This window comes from Ictalurus punctatus, chromosome 21 (genome assembly GCF_001660625.3).
Source record: "Ictalurus punctatus breed USDA103 chromosome 21, Coco_2.0, whole genome shotgun sequence".
Lineage (NCBI taxonomy): Eukaryota > Metazoa > Chordata > Actinopteri > Siluriformes > Ictaluridae > Ictalurus > Ictalurus punctatus.
The window spans coordinates 6,226,613-6,244,031 of record NC_030436.2 but is presented as its reverse complement, the minus strand read 5'-3'; the positions used below and the strand labels follow the sequence as shown (position 1 = coordinate 6,244,031).

At 38.5% G+C, this 17,419-nt stretch overlaps 1 protein-coding gene across 1 annotated transcript in view; it reads right to left on the bottom strand.

Annotated features, from left to right (window-relative positions):
- Positions 1-16,146, bottom strand: part of dag1 (dystroglycan 1) — a 53,837-nt gene extending 37,691 nt beyond the window's left edge. The window contains exon 1 of the mRNA XM_053674017.1: positions 16,034-16,146. The gene's annotated coding sequence lies outside the window, so the exon portion shown is untranslated. The remainder of the gene's footprint in view (positions 1-16,033) is intronic.
- Between the last annotated feature and the right edge of the window lie 1,273 nt (positions 16,147-17,419).

Sequence of the window (17,419 nt, the reverse complement as noted above, 5' to 3'; positions counted from 1 at the left end):
TTTCACAAGATCTTATTCATGGAATCTTTTCGGGTTTCATAACACTCACTGTGTGTTTCATGAAATGAAGATGGATTTATGCATTTAAATATATATATAAGCCCCTCAAGGTCAAAGATTATTGGAGTTTAAAAACATAATGATGCAAACTTACTTCCATTCATTGAATAAACAGCAGAAAGCTCCAAGTATGAGTGTGCAGCTTGAGTGAGAAGTGTCATGAATTTTTAATGCTTTGGGCTATGCGTCTCTAATCAAGGTTGTGGTCATAGTCTCCCTTTTGTATGTACAAAATATGTATTTTTATAGGGTGAAGTTGGCAGTTGAAGCTAATCATCCATCTATTTTCTATAAAATTTAAAGAGAAAAATGATCTTTAAAAGTAGGTAGCTTTTCAAAAATCATACAGAGGTACTTTACCTATAAGTATCTCTTATGTGTAATGTATCCCAATATATCATAATGGTAAAGGTTAATTACTATTTCCAATTCCAGATCATGAGATATACACTAAAAATATACTGTATGGTTGTGGCTAAACTTAGATTTACTGTAAATTCATTTTAAGTTCTCTCATAAAATGTGCTCACAGTTTCTTGATCCCTAATCCATGAATGCTGTTATGTGGTTCAAAATATTAAATGGTTAAGTGGTTATTTTTTTTAAGCCAAAGCACATGTATGTGCAAGTTAAAATGTGTCTGTAATATTATTCAGAAATATTGATATTACATTTTGGGTCAATTTGGGAAGTATATTTTATTGTTTATGTAATGATTCAGTTATAATAACACAATCACTTCCCCTTTGCACCAAATGTTGCTTGTATAGTTGTTTTAAAATATAGCTTCATTTCTCTTGCTTTTTTTGCTTTACGTTAATACTATGTGAATTGATCACGCTCATACATAATACATAATTCAAGCTAATAATTAGAAACTTGTTTAAATTAAGTTTAGTATAAGAAATGAAATCGTGTTTTGATGGAAACTGTACGTAATATGTTCTATTAAATCTGACCACACATATACATATATATATATATATATATATATATATATATATATATATATATATATATATATATATATATATAGTATATCATCCCATTTTTAAACAAGATTCATTAAATTTAAAAATACTCATGTAAAGTAAATACTTGTCTAAAAAACAAACATACATAGGCATAAAGTCTGTATTTTTGTTCTTTGAAAGATGCACTGTACTTAGAAATAAGTTTTTGGCAATTTAAGTATACCAGTAGTGTATGTCCAATTTCAAACAACAACATTATACACTTATACTTTACCATTTCATAATAGCAGCTGTTTATGAATATGAAAGCCTGAAATGAAACAGAAACACCCTGAAACCTTGACTATTCCATTCTATACCCTGATGTGTCTTTATTTTATTTTATTTTTTATTTACAACATATTAATCACAGTATATTGAGGTAGGTGGTTTTCTATTCCCTCCTTTCTTTGTGTTGCATCAGGAAGTCATACACAGCACAGGTATTAACATATTTGTCATATCTCTGTGGGTAGCCGATCACGTGCAACATTTTGAATCAATTGAGATCCTAGAGCACTAAGCATTTTGACAAATCAAGAGCAGTCTATAGGCAATGAGAGACATTAAACAGTAGGAGACCATGTTAATTATGCATATTTATTATCATATATTATATATGAGTGGCATAATTTGAGTCTAATATTAAACCTAAATTGAGCTTCAAAGCTTCAGATTTTTTTAAGCAAAAGCAAGCTTATACTACTTAAGAGACTAAGACAAGAATCTAACTGGGAAAACATTAATTCATACATTCTTCACTAGCCACTTTATTCTGATCATGGTTACGGTGGATCCGGAGCCTATCCCAGGAACACTGGGTGTAAAGCAGGAATTCAACCTGGACGGGATGCTAGTGCAGTCAACCTTTTGCCGTGTTTTTAAGACATGGGAGGAAACCAGAGAACCCAGAGTAAACCCCCCATGGAAACTCAGAGTAACACTGAAATGAATTGAAGTTCAGAACTAAATCCTGGATACTTGAGTTTATAGGCAACAATGAGACTTTAAAGTTATAATATGTAAGGAATAACACATGACAGACCATACTGTTATACACAAGCAATCCAAGCAGGGTAGAGGGGTGTGATGCAGCCCAATATGCCAGCGGAGTGACACTACCATCAGTACCCCCCCCCAAGTTACACAGCACCTTCAACCAAAACTAGCCTTAGATTATGTGGAGCATTACAGAAACAATAATGCATTAGAATTATACCATTAATATAAACCCAGTGTTTATGTTACAAGTGGAACTAATTTCTGGTCTGTGGTGTTATTCAAAAATAATAAAGTGCCGTGGAATAAAAGTCTAATATTGCATTAAATTTCCTATAAATACATATTGTAAAATAAATAAATAAATCAATAAATAAGCACAGTGTCTTTACACTTCCGGAATTGGGGGTTTGAATCCCGTCGCTGCCTTGTGTGTGTAGATCTTGCATGTTCTCCCTATGCTACGGGGTTTCCTCTGGTTACTCCGGTTTCCTCACCCAGCCCAAATACATGCATTGTAGACCGATTGGCATTTCCAAATTGTCCGTAGTTTTTGAATGTGTGTGTGATGGGTTGGCACCCGCTCCAAGGTATCCCTCGCCTTGTGCCCCGAGTTCTCTGGGATAGGCTCCAGGCTCCCCTGTGATGCTGTGTAGGAGAAGTAGTATGGAAAATGGATGGATAAATAAATACATTTCTACAGATACAGCAAATAATTTTGAAATAATCCAATGTTGAAAAAAAAAACAATCTTTCAATTCAACACCATATATACAACGTGTTTGTGAATAGCTGATAAGTTTGGTTAGTGGTCAAGTGATGCACTTGAACATATGATGAAAATTGCGCTGAGGCAATATTAAAAAAAAAAAAAGATGGGGAATAAATGGAAGAATAATAATTTTGAGGAAGAAGGTTTGATACTTTGCTGTTTTTCTCCAGTGATGTTGTGTCACCTGAACCTCTGGTGACTCACTGAGAGGTTTCAAGGTTTCTTGACCAAGAAATCATGACTGTTGTCATGTGCTACATGCTGTATGTTTACCCGAATTGAGCATGGGTATGTGCTAGGCTTGTAACCCCTATACAAATACATTATTCGGCTTGAACAGATAATGCTTTTTAAACAAATACAAATGTAAATATGAACATAGGCAGAGTCTTCATGGGTGATTCCACTATTGGGGTGACATTTGTGTCCCACTGATATTACATTTACAATTATATATGTAAAGAAAAAGTGGAAGACTTTTTAAACACAGGTAAAGTGACAATCTATGTGCTGGTTCCAGATAAATCATTTTGCCAGGTTTCAGCCCACTATAACTACACTTTACCTTGAAATATAATCCCTAAAATACTGCATTTATTTATTTATTACTATTTTTGCATTAGCGTGTGAATCCATTTAATATTGCATGCTTGAAACATCATTTTCCATGAGTCGTCCATTATAGCTTGTAAAAAAAAAATTCACATTTTAGTCTCCCACACCATTCACACAACGCTGCTGAACACATTAACCCCTATGAAATATGTGGAATATTCTATGTTGAATATTACATCATTTGAATTTCCTGAGGATCATGGGTAGAAGAAAATTATGTTCGCTCATTACTTTTTCTTTATTTTCAGTGACATTTTGATACTGAAGTACAGCCTTGTTATCAAAATTATAGACTGAAAGTAAGTGATTCACTAAAAGTGTTATAGATATAAGAGGAAAATGCAGCCATTTTTTATATTTAAATAAATTTATTCAAAAAAACTTTGTTGCCTATGATGGGTTAATATATTTTTTGAATGGTGAAGGTCTAAATGGCTCCCCAATCGATGAATCACCAACATACTTTCACTAAAAAGTGTTGTTTAAGTGACCTTCTCTACTCACAACTAACTGTTTCAAAATAATTTTCTAATACATTGTACCAGCTGCTTTTTTTTTCAATCTAGTGGCTATGTCTTGCTCCAAAACACTCATTTTGTCTGGATGCTTAAAGATTTGTCGGAATGCACTGCACAGATGTACATATAGCCAATTAGTTGCAAATGCAACCCTCAAGGTTGTAAAACTTGTGACCAACAGAGTGTAAAAAGGTTTCAGACATGCTGTGGGTTGTGGGATGTGGGTGGAGCAGAGACAGTGACAGAGACTAGGTTAGTGCTAGCATGCTTAAAGTTGCAAATATAAACCAGTACTTTGAGAAGTTGTAAAAGTCAGGCAGCACCGACTGAGATGGATATTGAAAAGCAGCCCAGGAAGCAGGTGGGCAAACAGCAGGCAAACAATGGCCACTAATCTGCCTGATTACTTCTGTAACACACACTACCTCATGCAAACACAAACACACACACACACACACACACACACACACACACACACACACACACACACACACACACATACACACACCTCATCTACCTCGTATCTATCATCACATTGCTCCCTGAACAGACACTAAAAGAATAGACATCCTCAGGTGCAGGGCTGACAGGACTATGATGTCATTCATCGCCATAATGTGCCAGTTAGTGAACATCTGGACTGGCCAGAGACATGCATGGATGAAGGAAAAGCACAAGTATAACTAAAATCACCTTTCGTATTTGTATTTGTAAAACCCAGTCAATCGCAATGCTTGTTTAACCCTCGTCTTAAAACAAAATAAAGAAACTGAGAGAAATTAAACCACGCATGAAGCCAGTGTCATGATGGAGAATATTTTTGTAGTGCCTTTCAACCAGGCCAGAATGGTTATGCACCATCTCCAAGTAGTGTTGCCACCTCACAGCTCCAGGGTCCAGTCTTTGATCCTGAGTTCGCATTTCTATCTATTTGGTATTTCTATGTTTTCTTCATGTATGTGTGCATTTCCTCTTGGTTCTGTGGTTTTCTCCCACCTCCTAAAAACCTGCCAGAAGGCATACTGGCTACTCAAAACTGTCCCTATGTATAAATGAATGTCCAAACTGGTATCCCATTCCAGCAGGGTTGGGAGGGTTACTTTATAAATGTATTCAGTTACAGTTACAAATTACTTCATAAAAATGCAATCAGTAACATAATTCAAGTATCACAATATGAAAGTAACTGTCATATGTCAAGGAGGTAACTCTGGACTTCAGTCCCCACTGCCACTGCACTGTACTACAATATGTCACATGACTACCTGCACCTGAATCACGTTTCTGTTAACGAGCACTCCTATATTTAGCAACTTTTTGCACTGCTTTTCGGTCTTATGTTTGTCTTAGACTACTGTGTTCCATGTTACCGTGTTTTGTTTCTTGCCACAGTATTTTGCCAAGCTGTCTTAGTGTCTTTGTTTTGTTGTTTGTTTGTTTAAATAAAACGTTGTATATCTGCAATTGCTTCCGCCTCAACCTTGAAACGTGGCAGAACAAGACCTACAATGGAAGCAATCGTCAAGTAACAGTTTGCTTACACAACGTACACAGCCGATCTTCCTGAAAGCACGGTTAATCTAGCTGCACATAAATTTTAGGAGCATAGCTTTTACATACTTAAAGGTAACAGCACCGAAAGCAGAAAACGAGCATATAAAAGCTCCTACACAACAGAAGCAAAAAAGTACGTTTGGTCACCCTAATAAAAACATTTCAGAGAACAAATTGTGTTCATTTCTACCAAATTAACTCACACAATTTATTTATGCATGCACCAGCAGGTTGCTTATGTGAGTCACAACTGGCAAGAGAGAACCAGAACTATAATCAAGCAGCTGTCTACATTGTGTTTTGTCAAAAGATTAATTAAAAATTGTGATCTTGATACTATTCCCTTTTTTTACTAAATGTACGTGTAATCTGATTACTTTGTTTTTTGATGTAACTGGTGTAACGGATTATAGTTACGAGTTTTTTGTACCCTGATCACGTAAGGCTGTTACATGTATTCTGTTACTCCCCAAGCCTGAATTCCAGGGTGTGTTCCCACCTTCCTGGGATAGACACTGGACTCACTGTGACACTGACCAGGATAAAGTGCTTAATGAAGACAACAGATCATGGTTGGTAGTGTTGGATCACGGCGGGATTGTTACCACCTTACCTTATATTGTAAATGTGGAATGTCCATGTTCTCCCTATGTCTGTCTGGGTTCCCTCTGGGTTGTCCAGTTTCCTCCCACCTTCAAAAAACATGCTAGCAGGTGAATTGGTGACTCTGAAGGTCTGATTACCCTAGGTGTGAATTAATGTGCGCATGGTGCCCTGTAATAGACTGGCATCCCATCCAGGGTGCATTCACACCTTGTACCCACTGTTCCCAGGATAGGCCTTAGACTCACTGTGGCTCTGACCAGGATTAAGTGGTTAGTATAAATGAATGAATGAATCATTTCAACCCAAGTACAACAGAAGGGTTAGAGACCTTTGACTAAGCGTTGCATGGATAAAGCACTGGGCAATTACAAGACCCAGGCACTCAAGAGCTCCACCTACGTCATGTCCCCTGTGATCTTTCTAAATCTGCATTCAGATTCATTAGTGTCATTCACAATGTAAACAGCCATGTGGAAGCATCAGAGTCCTCCCTCACCTCTTTCACCTCAGGCTGTGGGAAAGTTGCCAAGAATCCCACTGACCCCTCCATCAGCCTTATGCAATCTTTCTCCATTTAGTGTCCTCTGGGGAAAAGGATTGGTCACTACAGCCAGTGAATGGGTGACATGCGAATTCCTGTCACTGATCTTTTGTGCTAGAGGCTCCTTTATCAACCCAGCCCTGAAAGCACTACTTTCTGTCTACCCAATGGAATCCCGGGATCACCTGAGGCCACCTGCGACCATCTTCCACTACAGACGGTTCATGATCCTGGATTCCAAGACAGTCTCAACTTGCTGAGCTCTCATTCTTTCACAATGAGCCTTGTTTACCTCAAAACAAACTGCTCCTGCCTGCCAAAAGACACAGAAAGGCAAAGTTGGGCCATGAGGAACTACAGAAGCAAAACAAGTTTAAAAGTGCAGTCCCTGAGGCCAGAGGCCATGGAGGTAGTCCAAAGTAATTTCAGCCAGAGAAAGTGCCGTCGCCTCTCGCTGAGAATTATCAGCATCGAGCTTTATATCAGGATGACTCATTATTGACCACAGAAAATTACTGCTCCTGTGCATCGGAGCGGGGTTGCAATAGAGGCGTCCTTGCAGCTCGGCATTGCTATACGATCCTTCTGCCTTTTGAAAAGAGGAGAAGAAATCCTCCTGGGAGGCTTTGGCGTTTGCTGTGAGTTAAATGAGCCATAAAGTAAACAGTAAGTAAATTGGCTGCAGTGAACCATTTATGGGAGTTCCTGGCACTAAAAGCAATGTCAAGAACAATGTTGAGCTTAGCTACCACACAAGTATACAAGTAGAACCATGTGGACATGACAGTATAATCATAATCTTTCAGTAGGGAATACACCGGTAGACATGGATAATATTTCATCATTATTTACATGAATTTGCCTTTTTATGCTTCCAAATGAACAAAAAACAAAATGAAATATTGCAGCCAAATTGAACCATTCAAATCAGTTTACCCAATAATTTCCAATTCCACCATTTCCCCTCATTTTCACTGAAGTATCATCAGCATTTCCAGTCTACAGTATTCAGCAATCAGCTAGGGATATTAAAAGGAAAACTACCCTTTTCTATCTTAAACCACACTATCTCTCCAGAGGACATTTCCACCATGTGGCGTGTTGCTTGATCACATCACCTTTCTGATCAGTTTCGCAGATCATGGGGCTTCTCGCAGGGAGAGGGCTTATTACTCGGCTGCTAATGCTGTAGGATGGATCAGCTCCGTCTAGAGACGCATTAGAGCTCTGAGGCCAGAGCATGACGCAAAGCACTGAAAGCGAGAGCATCAAGCTCACATAGACTGAAGAGCGTCTGGTAAACAAGTTCCGGATGAACAAGGCTCCAGAAATCGTTATTAGAGAGTAATAATTATATAAGACATCTGAAGCCTGCACATAGCCAGCTGGCATTGATCGTTTTACTGCACACACGAGCAATAAGAAATGGAGATTCATGTCACAAGTAACAACACAGGGTAAATGTTAGGTCAATAATTTTTATTAGTTTGACACTGGATGCACTTTGCCGTATCATGATTGTCAGATGTTGGTTAATTATTATATTTGTTGATACTATGCGATGAAAAGCAGTGGCTATCTGTATTAACCTCCAGAGACCCAGACTGTGCTGTTGTGTGTTTCCTACTTGTTATTTCAATCTAGAAGTATCTGAAATCTAGGAAAGGTAGGGCTGTGTCATATATTATATTATGTAATATAAAGTTATTGATTATCTTTCCACAATGGGTCTATGAAATTTGAAAACATAGTGTGAACAGTGTAAACAGAGGCATTTGTCATAATATAAAATGTGGTTTTTTAGACACTTTTGTTATTGCCATTTAAGTCACAGAAATTTTGAATTCTCAATTATGATTGGTCAGATGGTGTCAATTAATTTTCTATAACAGCAGCTCTGACAAGCTAATACGTTCCTTATCATTTCTATAGTAAATGATAACAAACATATTTTTTAAAATGCATGTAATCACTGATATAGTGACGTTTTCTGTAAACATATGTTTATTTACCATTTTTGGAAAGTGTCTCCTGTATCAACGCTTGGTCAGAGATTGGGCCACATCACACCACTCCATTGTTTTTGTATTCCTTACTTAACAGATTGGGAAAGATCTTGACAGGTAATTATAGATATGACAAAAGTGGAAGTAGAATGAAATTTCTACAATGATACAGACATAATCTCAATCCACAGCCTTCCTAAGCCAAATCATTTCTGTTCTATTTGGTATATCTTGCCTGATCTCTTATTTATGCCATTACTGAGGAGGATCACGCTTTTTCTATTTTCCCTGCACAGTTCAATACTGATTCTTTAAGCTTCCCTGGTCCATTACCTCTTGCACCCTCAATGCATCATGCAAATCAATAATACAGCCTGCACGCTGAAGTTTGTGGCCAAGAGACTTAATTGAATGAAACTAAAGTCTCGAAATCATTTGCTCTGCTAAATGCGTGACCCCACAAATAACTGCACTTTCAACAGAGAAAAGGCATGCAGCGAAGAAAGGGTTAAATACAGGGCAAGTTACTAGGCAACATATAATCTCCTACACTTATCTTGCATGCATGCCATCAGTTGAAGAAGGGCTCCAGGTTTTCATTATGAACATAATTGGTGGGAATGGAGATGGCACTATATTAGTGCAAAAAGTGCATTGACTTTCACAGAGGGTCAAGCCAACTGTGTAAAGACAGAGAAATCTTAGTGTGAAAACGTTAGAACAACAATAATGGATTTTATCCAGCTGAGAACATGTGCATGATCTGTTTAAAAAAAAAAAAAAAAAAAGAGGGGCTTTTCATTTTCTATTAAATCTCAGATTTTTCTTTAAACATGAGTTAATTTATTATGCCCTTATCTGTTTTTTCTTCTATCCATGAGCCCCTGCACACACTGTATATTATGAATAATAAAATGGACAATTATTGACAATTACTTTTTCCATAAAGTCTTTTTACCCCCCACACCCTTCCTGCAAGCGTTCAAGAAGCGCGTACAGGCCTAATTTAACATTTGAGCAATTAATCTCTTCTTTTTTTATTGACCAAGAGTTAATTCATCAAGACTACATTTACTCTATGTGTGTGTTCTGAAGATAGGGAGGGAAATTGCTTAGCTTAGCACAATAATTGGTTGTCTTCAGAAAGAGCTAGTTCTCCTCACATGCTGTGGAGTAAACTTTCAACTCAAGAAGCTGGACACTTAGCACTTTGTGCTTCATGTGGCTATTTATTATGTTTACATATGAAATGAGAATAATTGGCTTGTAGTCGCCTTAGAAGCATGTGTCCTTGGAGCTACTTTCAGCTGAACTATGGAGTTTGTTCGCCAGCTGGGCACACTGCAATAAGAATACAAATTAATGCCTATAGGGAAACTGATGCAATTTCACCTCCAGGATTGTCAGTGAAATTAATGAAGTTTCAAAAATATCGTGTGCAATATGCAGTTTTGTGAACTGCTACAGTTAACTTTCGGCTGTTAGGAGTTTTATGTTGCTTTTGAGTGGAGAAAGCACTAGCAGCAATTGCAGAATTCCATTATGGAACGTCAGGTTATATGTCATGGGGCATAAACGACAAGGCCATTCATTTATTCAAGCTCACACAAAATGTGTGTTTTTAAATATATCTTGCACACAAGAGTTGAAATAGACAAAAACTAAATCTTGCTTAGTTTCACAATTGCAGTCCTTGAAAAAGAAAAAGAAAGCATTTCCAGATCAAAAGCACATATTGTTGGGAGATCGCCAGTTTGACTCTCACAGCCACCCATGGCCAAGAGCCATGGGATCAAAATTGGCTATGCCATCTGGGAGGGACGAATAGCAAACTGTGTCTCCATTGTCAATCGCAGTGACACTAGCCAAATTTGGGTGTCTGTGAGCTCATGTATGTGGACAAGGGCAGACAGCACTTAACTTTAAGTGTGTTACGCAGTCCTGTGGTGTAACATGAGCAGCAATTCTAAAAAATTATGCAGTTGGGTGGCTTCAAGCGTTTCAGAAGACGCACGTATTACCTCTAATTATCCCTGGTTGGTAGCTGTCATAGGATAAGCGAGAGCTGGCTATTGGAGGGAATTGGCAGGTGATCAAGCTGGGGGGGGAAATGGGGGGAAAAAATCCACACCATAGATCTGGGGTTGTCAAATGGTGGACCATGTTTCGGATCTCAGAGGTACCAATGCTACCTCTTCCATGACACACTCACAGTTATCTAAACTAAGTTGGCACCCATGTCTGCAATCTCCAAAAGCATAGGACAGAGGAACAAAAAAAAAGTGAAGGGTTCCAACATTCCAGTCTTTCTTCTCCTACAGCCCTAAGAGTCTTCCCAAACTGAATTGATGACGTTTGGCCAGGCTGACGGAGATCAGTGGTGATTACCTGGAGCCTGGAGCTCTTTGTAATTGCAAAGTGAGAAGAGATTGGCTGAATGCCACCAGGTCCAAACCACTATTGGGTGGTTATTGTTATTTAGATGTGCTGACAGGTCTGCACTTCCCTGGCCTTTTATGTCACAGTTCCCGATTGTGTCGCTGCGCCCAAGCAAATGCCTCTCCTCCCTTTCCCCCAGTTCATTATTTTTTCTGAACAATACGGTCTGTCTAGCAAGTCCTACAAATCAGCACTTGTCTGGGCTACTTCTTTAATGCTTGTTGCACAGTGGAGCACTCGGCAGTAAATTCCCTAGCTGGACAAAATGCACTGTAAGCTCAGAGAGAGAAGTACGTACATCTCCTAGAGGAAGAATGAGTTGAGCCTTAAATCCGATGGTGTCACTTCGGAGCCAAGCAGACTGCTGTCCAAATCTAACGCCTTGCTTTGACAAGTCTGGAGTGAATGTTTAGCCAACAGGAGGAGTTACCCACTGGCAACCCTAACTAAGAATTATCCTTAGTTTTCCTCCTCAGACTGTTTTTTCTTCTGTGGATCAAAATGTGGTGCAAAGGTGTAAATTGGTATAACCTGACCAATAATGAGCAAACAACTTCATATAACATAAACATTTAACAGAGCTGTACTTCTGACCCAGACAACAAACCCACACATGGATATCGATTTCCAAGAATAAACTCTGTATGGTTACTCCCCTGTTCGTCTCCACTGTTTTTATGAGTTGTGTAGACCATAAAGCCTCTCCAGTCAAAAATGAATGCTCTCAGTACTCGGCTGACTATAAAGAAGAACAAAAGCACCAATCATCTCCAACAGATATTTGAAATATCTGCCAATTAGTTGGCAGAAGTATTTCATAACTATTATGTCAACATGCCTCAAGAATAATGTTAAGAGCATACATATTGAGTGATAGAGAATCTGAAATGTGGAAAAAAATACAACAGTTCTAAAAAAATTGTAAGTGTTGAACTACTGCTTAAGGTTACACTTGAACTCAAAGTGTTCACCTGGGTGTAAAATCTAAAATCAAAGTCAGATCTTAACAACACATGTTTGTGTATCATGGCACGAACAAAGGAGATTGAGAGTTTGAAAGAGTTGTTGATGCTCATCAGGCTGGAAAAGGTTACAAAACCATCTCTAAAGAGTTTGGACTCCACCAATACAAGACCATTGTTACCCTCCCCAGAAGTGGTCAACCAACCAAGATCACTTCAAAAGCAAGATGAGTTATAGTCCGTGAGGTCACAGAGGAACCCAGGGTAACTTCTAAGCATCTAAAGGACTCTCTCACGTTGTCTAATGTTCATGAGTCCACCATCACAAGAACACGGCATGGCAGGTTTGCAAGAAGAAAACCACTGCTCCCCAAAAAGAACATTGCTGCCCTTCTAAACATCATGTACACAAGCCAGAAGCCTATTGAAGGATGAGACCAAATAGAACTTTTTCGAATTAGAAATGTTATATTTGGAGAAAGCAAAACACTGCATTCCAACATAAGAACCTTATACCATTGGTGAAACATGGTGGTGCTAGTATAATGGTTTGGGCCTGTTTTGCTACATCTTGGCCTGGATGACTTGCCATCATTGATGGAACACTGAATTCTGAATTATACCATCAAATTCTAAAGGAAAATGTCAGGACAGCTATCTAAGAACTGAATAACATAAGTCATTCTACCAAAGAATCGTTAAAGGAGAATAAAGTTAATGTTTTGGAATGGCCAAGTCAAATTCCTGACCTTAATTTAATCCAATGTTGTGGAAAGACCTGAAGCAAGCAGTTTATGTGAGGAAACCCACCCACATCCCAGAGTTGAAGCTGTTCTGTACTGAGGAATGTGCTAAAATTCCTCCAAGCCAATGTGCAGGACTGAACAGTTAGGAGAAACGTTTAGTTGCAGTTATTGCTGCACAAAGGGGTCACACCACATACGGAAAGCAAAAGTTTATATAATTTTATCACTCACAGATATGTAATATTGGATCATTTTTCTCATTAAATAAATGATCAAGTGTAATAGTTTTGTCTCATTTGTTTAATTGGGTTCTTATTGTCTACGTTTAGGACTTGTGTGAACATCTGATGACGTTTTGTCATATTTATGCAGAAATGTAGAAAATACACAAACGTTCAAGCACCACTGTATATGTGATGGGGGCTGAATCACTTGTAGGTGGATTGAAAGGATTGGAATGGAGATTCAGATAAGTCGTAATTTTTTTCTTAGGAAACTGACCTGTTGACTGACACGGGCCAAAACCATATTAGTGTCAAACTGTTCATTGGTGCAAAATTATGAATTTGGTGGCCCACAAACAGTACAACGAGTGTTCAAGTAAACCGAGACCTATTGTGGATCTCACACATTTTGCAAAATGTCATGTGTTGTGATAACCGCTGACCTGAAATTTAATCTCAGGATAACTACTGTTTTATACCTGCTTAGTACTAGCACCCTGTTTCACCTATATAAAATCATCTGAGAAAACTCTGGGCTGACTAGACACACATTGTAAGAGCTAATTTGCACTTCGACATTTTACTGTGTAACTTGTTTGAGCAAATATGCAAATACAAGCCTACAGATCTGATTAGAAATATGGATATTGTTTGCACAGATATCCTCATTCCATCTCATCCTCCATTCCAAAACATTGCACCTAAAGTGGAACCAGTTGCCATAAAGTCAACACGCAAGTATTTGCTTTGGAAAAATACAAAAATAAAAATCCAGCGAGATGGACGCTAATGGCAAATCAATAGAGCTGAGCATTTGCAGAGCTAGCGATGCCATGTTAAGATTTGTGTTTACCAAGAGAGGGCCGGCTTACTGATGCATGCACCGGCAGCTCTCAATGTCAGAGAGAGCAGGCGTTTGCATGAGTCTGGATGAAAAAAGCCCATTGATTCAGCAGTACACAAACACAATGATTCTCTGCCACAGTTTGCGTTCACATTCCATTATCTTCAGGTCTGAGCATGACGATAATCAAAGTAAAAAAAAAGATAAAAAACCGAAAGGGATTGTTGTGAAAGGTACAAATGGCAGTGTTGCTTATTGCTGCCATGGGGACATCAGCAAGGTCAGAGTATAATCTTGCTGTCATCTCAGCTGGAAAATAATGCTGCTGAACTTTTAGCATTAAGTAAATTTCTGGTCTCGAGAGGTAGTTACACTTACTCATTATCTGGATGACTCATAATTTATTGGTGAAGTCACTGACCCTCAAAGCATCTATAAGATGTTGGTAATAATATGATTCTTAGTACATCATGTGCTTTTCCTTTATTATACTTATTTCTGGCTGCAGTCAGGTCACCTGGGTGAAACAGGTCAATAAGAAGTACAGTTCAGAATGCTAATATATTTTAGGTACATATAAGGGATAAATTGAAGGCGCACTATTCTTTTTATTTTAGGACATCTGGTTGAGACTAAAGGTCACAACCAAACTCCATATTGCTCCCTGGGATTGGCTCCAGGTTCCCCTGTGACCCTGAAGAAGGAGTAAGTGGTAGAAGATGGATGGATGGATGGAAATATCTAAGGCGGGTAGAAATTATGACTGCACGAGCTTGAGATATTTTGAAACAAGATCAGTTTTAAACGTGGTTCATTCTTTTTTAAAATTTTGCCTTGTTTATTGGGAGGCACTTTGGCTTAGTGGTTAGCACGTTTGCTTCACACCTCCTGGGTTGGAGGTTCAATTCTCGCCTCTACCCTGTGTGTGCAGAGCTTGCACATTGTCCCCGTGCTTCAGGTGTTTCCTCCGAGTACTCTGGTTTCCTTCTCTAGTCCAAAGACATGCATTGTAGGCTGATTGGCGTTTACATATTGTGAATGCACATGCAATTGTGCCCAGAGCTCCCTAGGATAGATTCCAGACTCCCCTGCCACCCTGTGTAGGATAAGCGGTACAGAAAATGAATGGATGGATTTGACTCATTCTAATTAACTACCAAATAAACAAAGTAAAATGACTAGGATTACCTCCAAGGGCCATTATAAAAGGCCATTATTGTGATTACTTTTTACCAAATCTGTTTTTGTACTGACAGTACTGTGTCCTGGAACACATGTGTAAAATTGATGTGTTATTTATATTAGAGGGGAATACAGGAGTCATGGGGTAATGAAATATAGCAGGGTGCAAGATACAGGCAGACAGGGCAATTAAAGATATATTCATTATCATGGATTATCCATCATCAAACAGTAATTCAGGTATGGGTCTAAACATGGAAGTAAAACTGGAAACAAAGAACATGGAATGCAGGAATGCACGGCACAGTGCATGTATGAGCTGCAGTGCACAGGACTTTGCAATGAGACAAAGGAACATGGCAGTTTATAAAAACAAACTAATGGGAAAATCAAGGATTGAACTCAGAACAGGGGCAGACATTAGGTAACAGACCAGTGATGGGACAGGGGTGGAGACAGGATCAAAACACAGGCACATGGCAATGGAAACAATGTAAACATGGCAATGGAGACAGTTTTTCCAGTGCTACTTGATACCACTCTTCCAGGAAAGGCCACGCCCAATTTGGTTTTAAATTCAAATACAGATGCAGCTATTTGAAACACTAAAACGATGTCATTACACCCCTAATAAATATTTATAAATAAAAAAATTGTGTTTTGAATGGATGTTTGCAGAGTTTGTCATGATGTTTTGGTACACATCTTAGCACACTTAATTTTTTTATTTTTTTTAATTTTTTTTTTTAAGAGCTGGGATTTCTCTGGTTCTCTATTCTGTGGCACCTGTCACATGCCACTCTCTTCTGCCACTCTGTACAGCTTTTGAACTCGATCTTGAATTAGCCTGCATAACTGAGATGATTCTCTTTCTCTTTTCAAGAGCGGCTAAAATTCTGCATGCAGCAGCTTCAATAACAGGAGCATGAAGATTGAAGGTTTTGTTCCTTACCTTGCAGACCTCCCACTCCCCTCAGGGGCCAATTGTGGTGCATTTCCTTTGATTTTCTTCAAGATGAACAACAGACGATGAGGAAAATGAGGGAATTTGCCTCGGAGCACCAGAAGGCGTTATTACACTCCTACAGGGGGTCATTAGTAACAGCTGTTTCAGTAGGAGCATAACCAAATCAGTAAATCACTTGACTGTAGGAAAGTCACAAAATTGCTATAAAAGTAATCCCATCAAACAAGTTTTAAAATGCTCAAATATAATCAACATTAACCCCAAAGTTGGTTCCACACCAAATTAATAGCAAGTAAGGTTTAAAAATAAATACATAAATAAATAAATTATGATAATAATTATAATCTTGCATTCAGAGCTTGTATTAATAGTTACTTTGGTGTGGATTCTTATGAATGAAACCAAGTTGGCATGGAACCAGAATTTTCTTTCTTTCTACTTCATATCCCCTTATTCCATGAAAAAGAAGAGTTGGAAAGTAGGCTGCATTAATGCTGGGGTGTATGTTGGCCATATTTTTTAATGCATGGCTGAAAATCAGCTTTCTTCACAGGTGATTTGAGGTTAAGCCCCGTTAAGCCCACCACAGCAATCTTCATGAAATAACTACAAAGCAGCTGCTGGCTAGATAAGGAGCCCTATAAAAAAGCAAGTGGGAACCGATTCGACCTCCGAGCTGCTTCTCTTTCCCCTGCCTGTTACTAATCTTAAAAAGAAGCAAACCTGGAATTATTAATATCCTCGCACGGTAATGTCTCCAGCGAGGTGCAATTAATCATAGGGTTACAACCTGGGCATGGCTGATTTCTGGCAGCGTGATTCAAAACAGAGGTGCACAAGAGTCACGGTGATGTGTATCTTCCTTTCACACCTACCAGGACCTTTGGAGAATCTGAGTAATGCTCAATTACGCACAGCGGCCAAAGGAGCGTATCCATTTGACATTAAATTATGATTAATTGTAGAGTCCTAGGAAAAAAGTGAATACATGAGAAATGTCAGGGGAAACATTTAATTATGATTCTCACACTGCTTTAAGAACATTTTAAGCTTTCCAGGGTTAAGCCGGGAATATGCGGCTTAAATTGCTAGCAAAAAAAAATTTAAAAATTAAAAATAAAAAAATAGAGGCTTAGCAGTTTATTCTCTGTGGAGTGTCTTTTCATGTCCCTGTCACCATTCTACAGTTCTTCTCTCAAGGGTTGCTTGTTCACATGAAGCTTTGGGTGTGCATTCATAGATCACCATACACACACTCAAACTTTCCAGTCACTCATCCCAATCTATCCCATGCCTTGAGACACAAATAGATTTTGATGGCAGGGAAAACAGTTCCTGTGTACACCCAAGAATATACTTCGGCACGCTAAT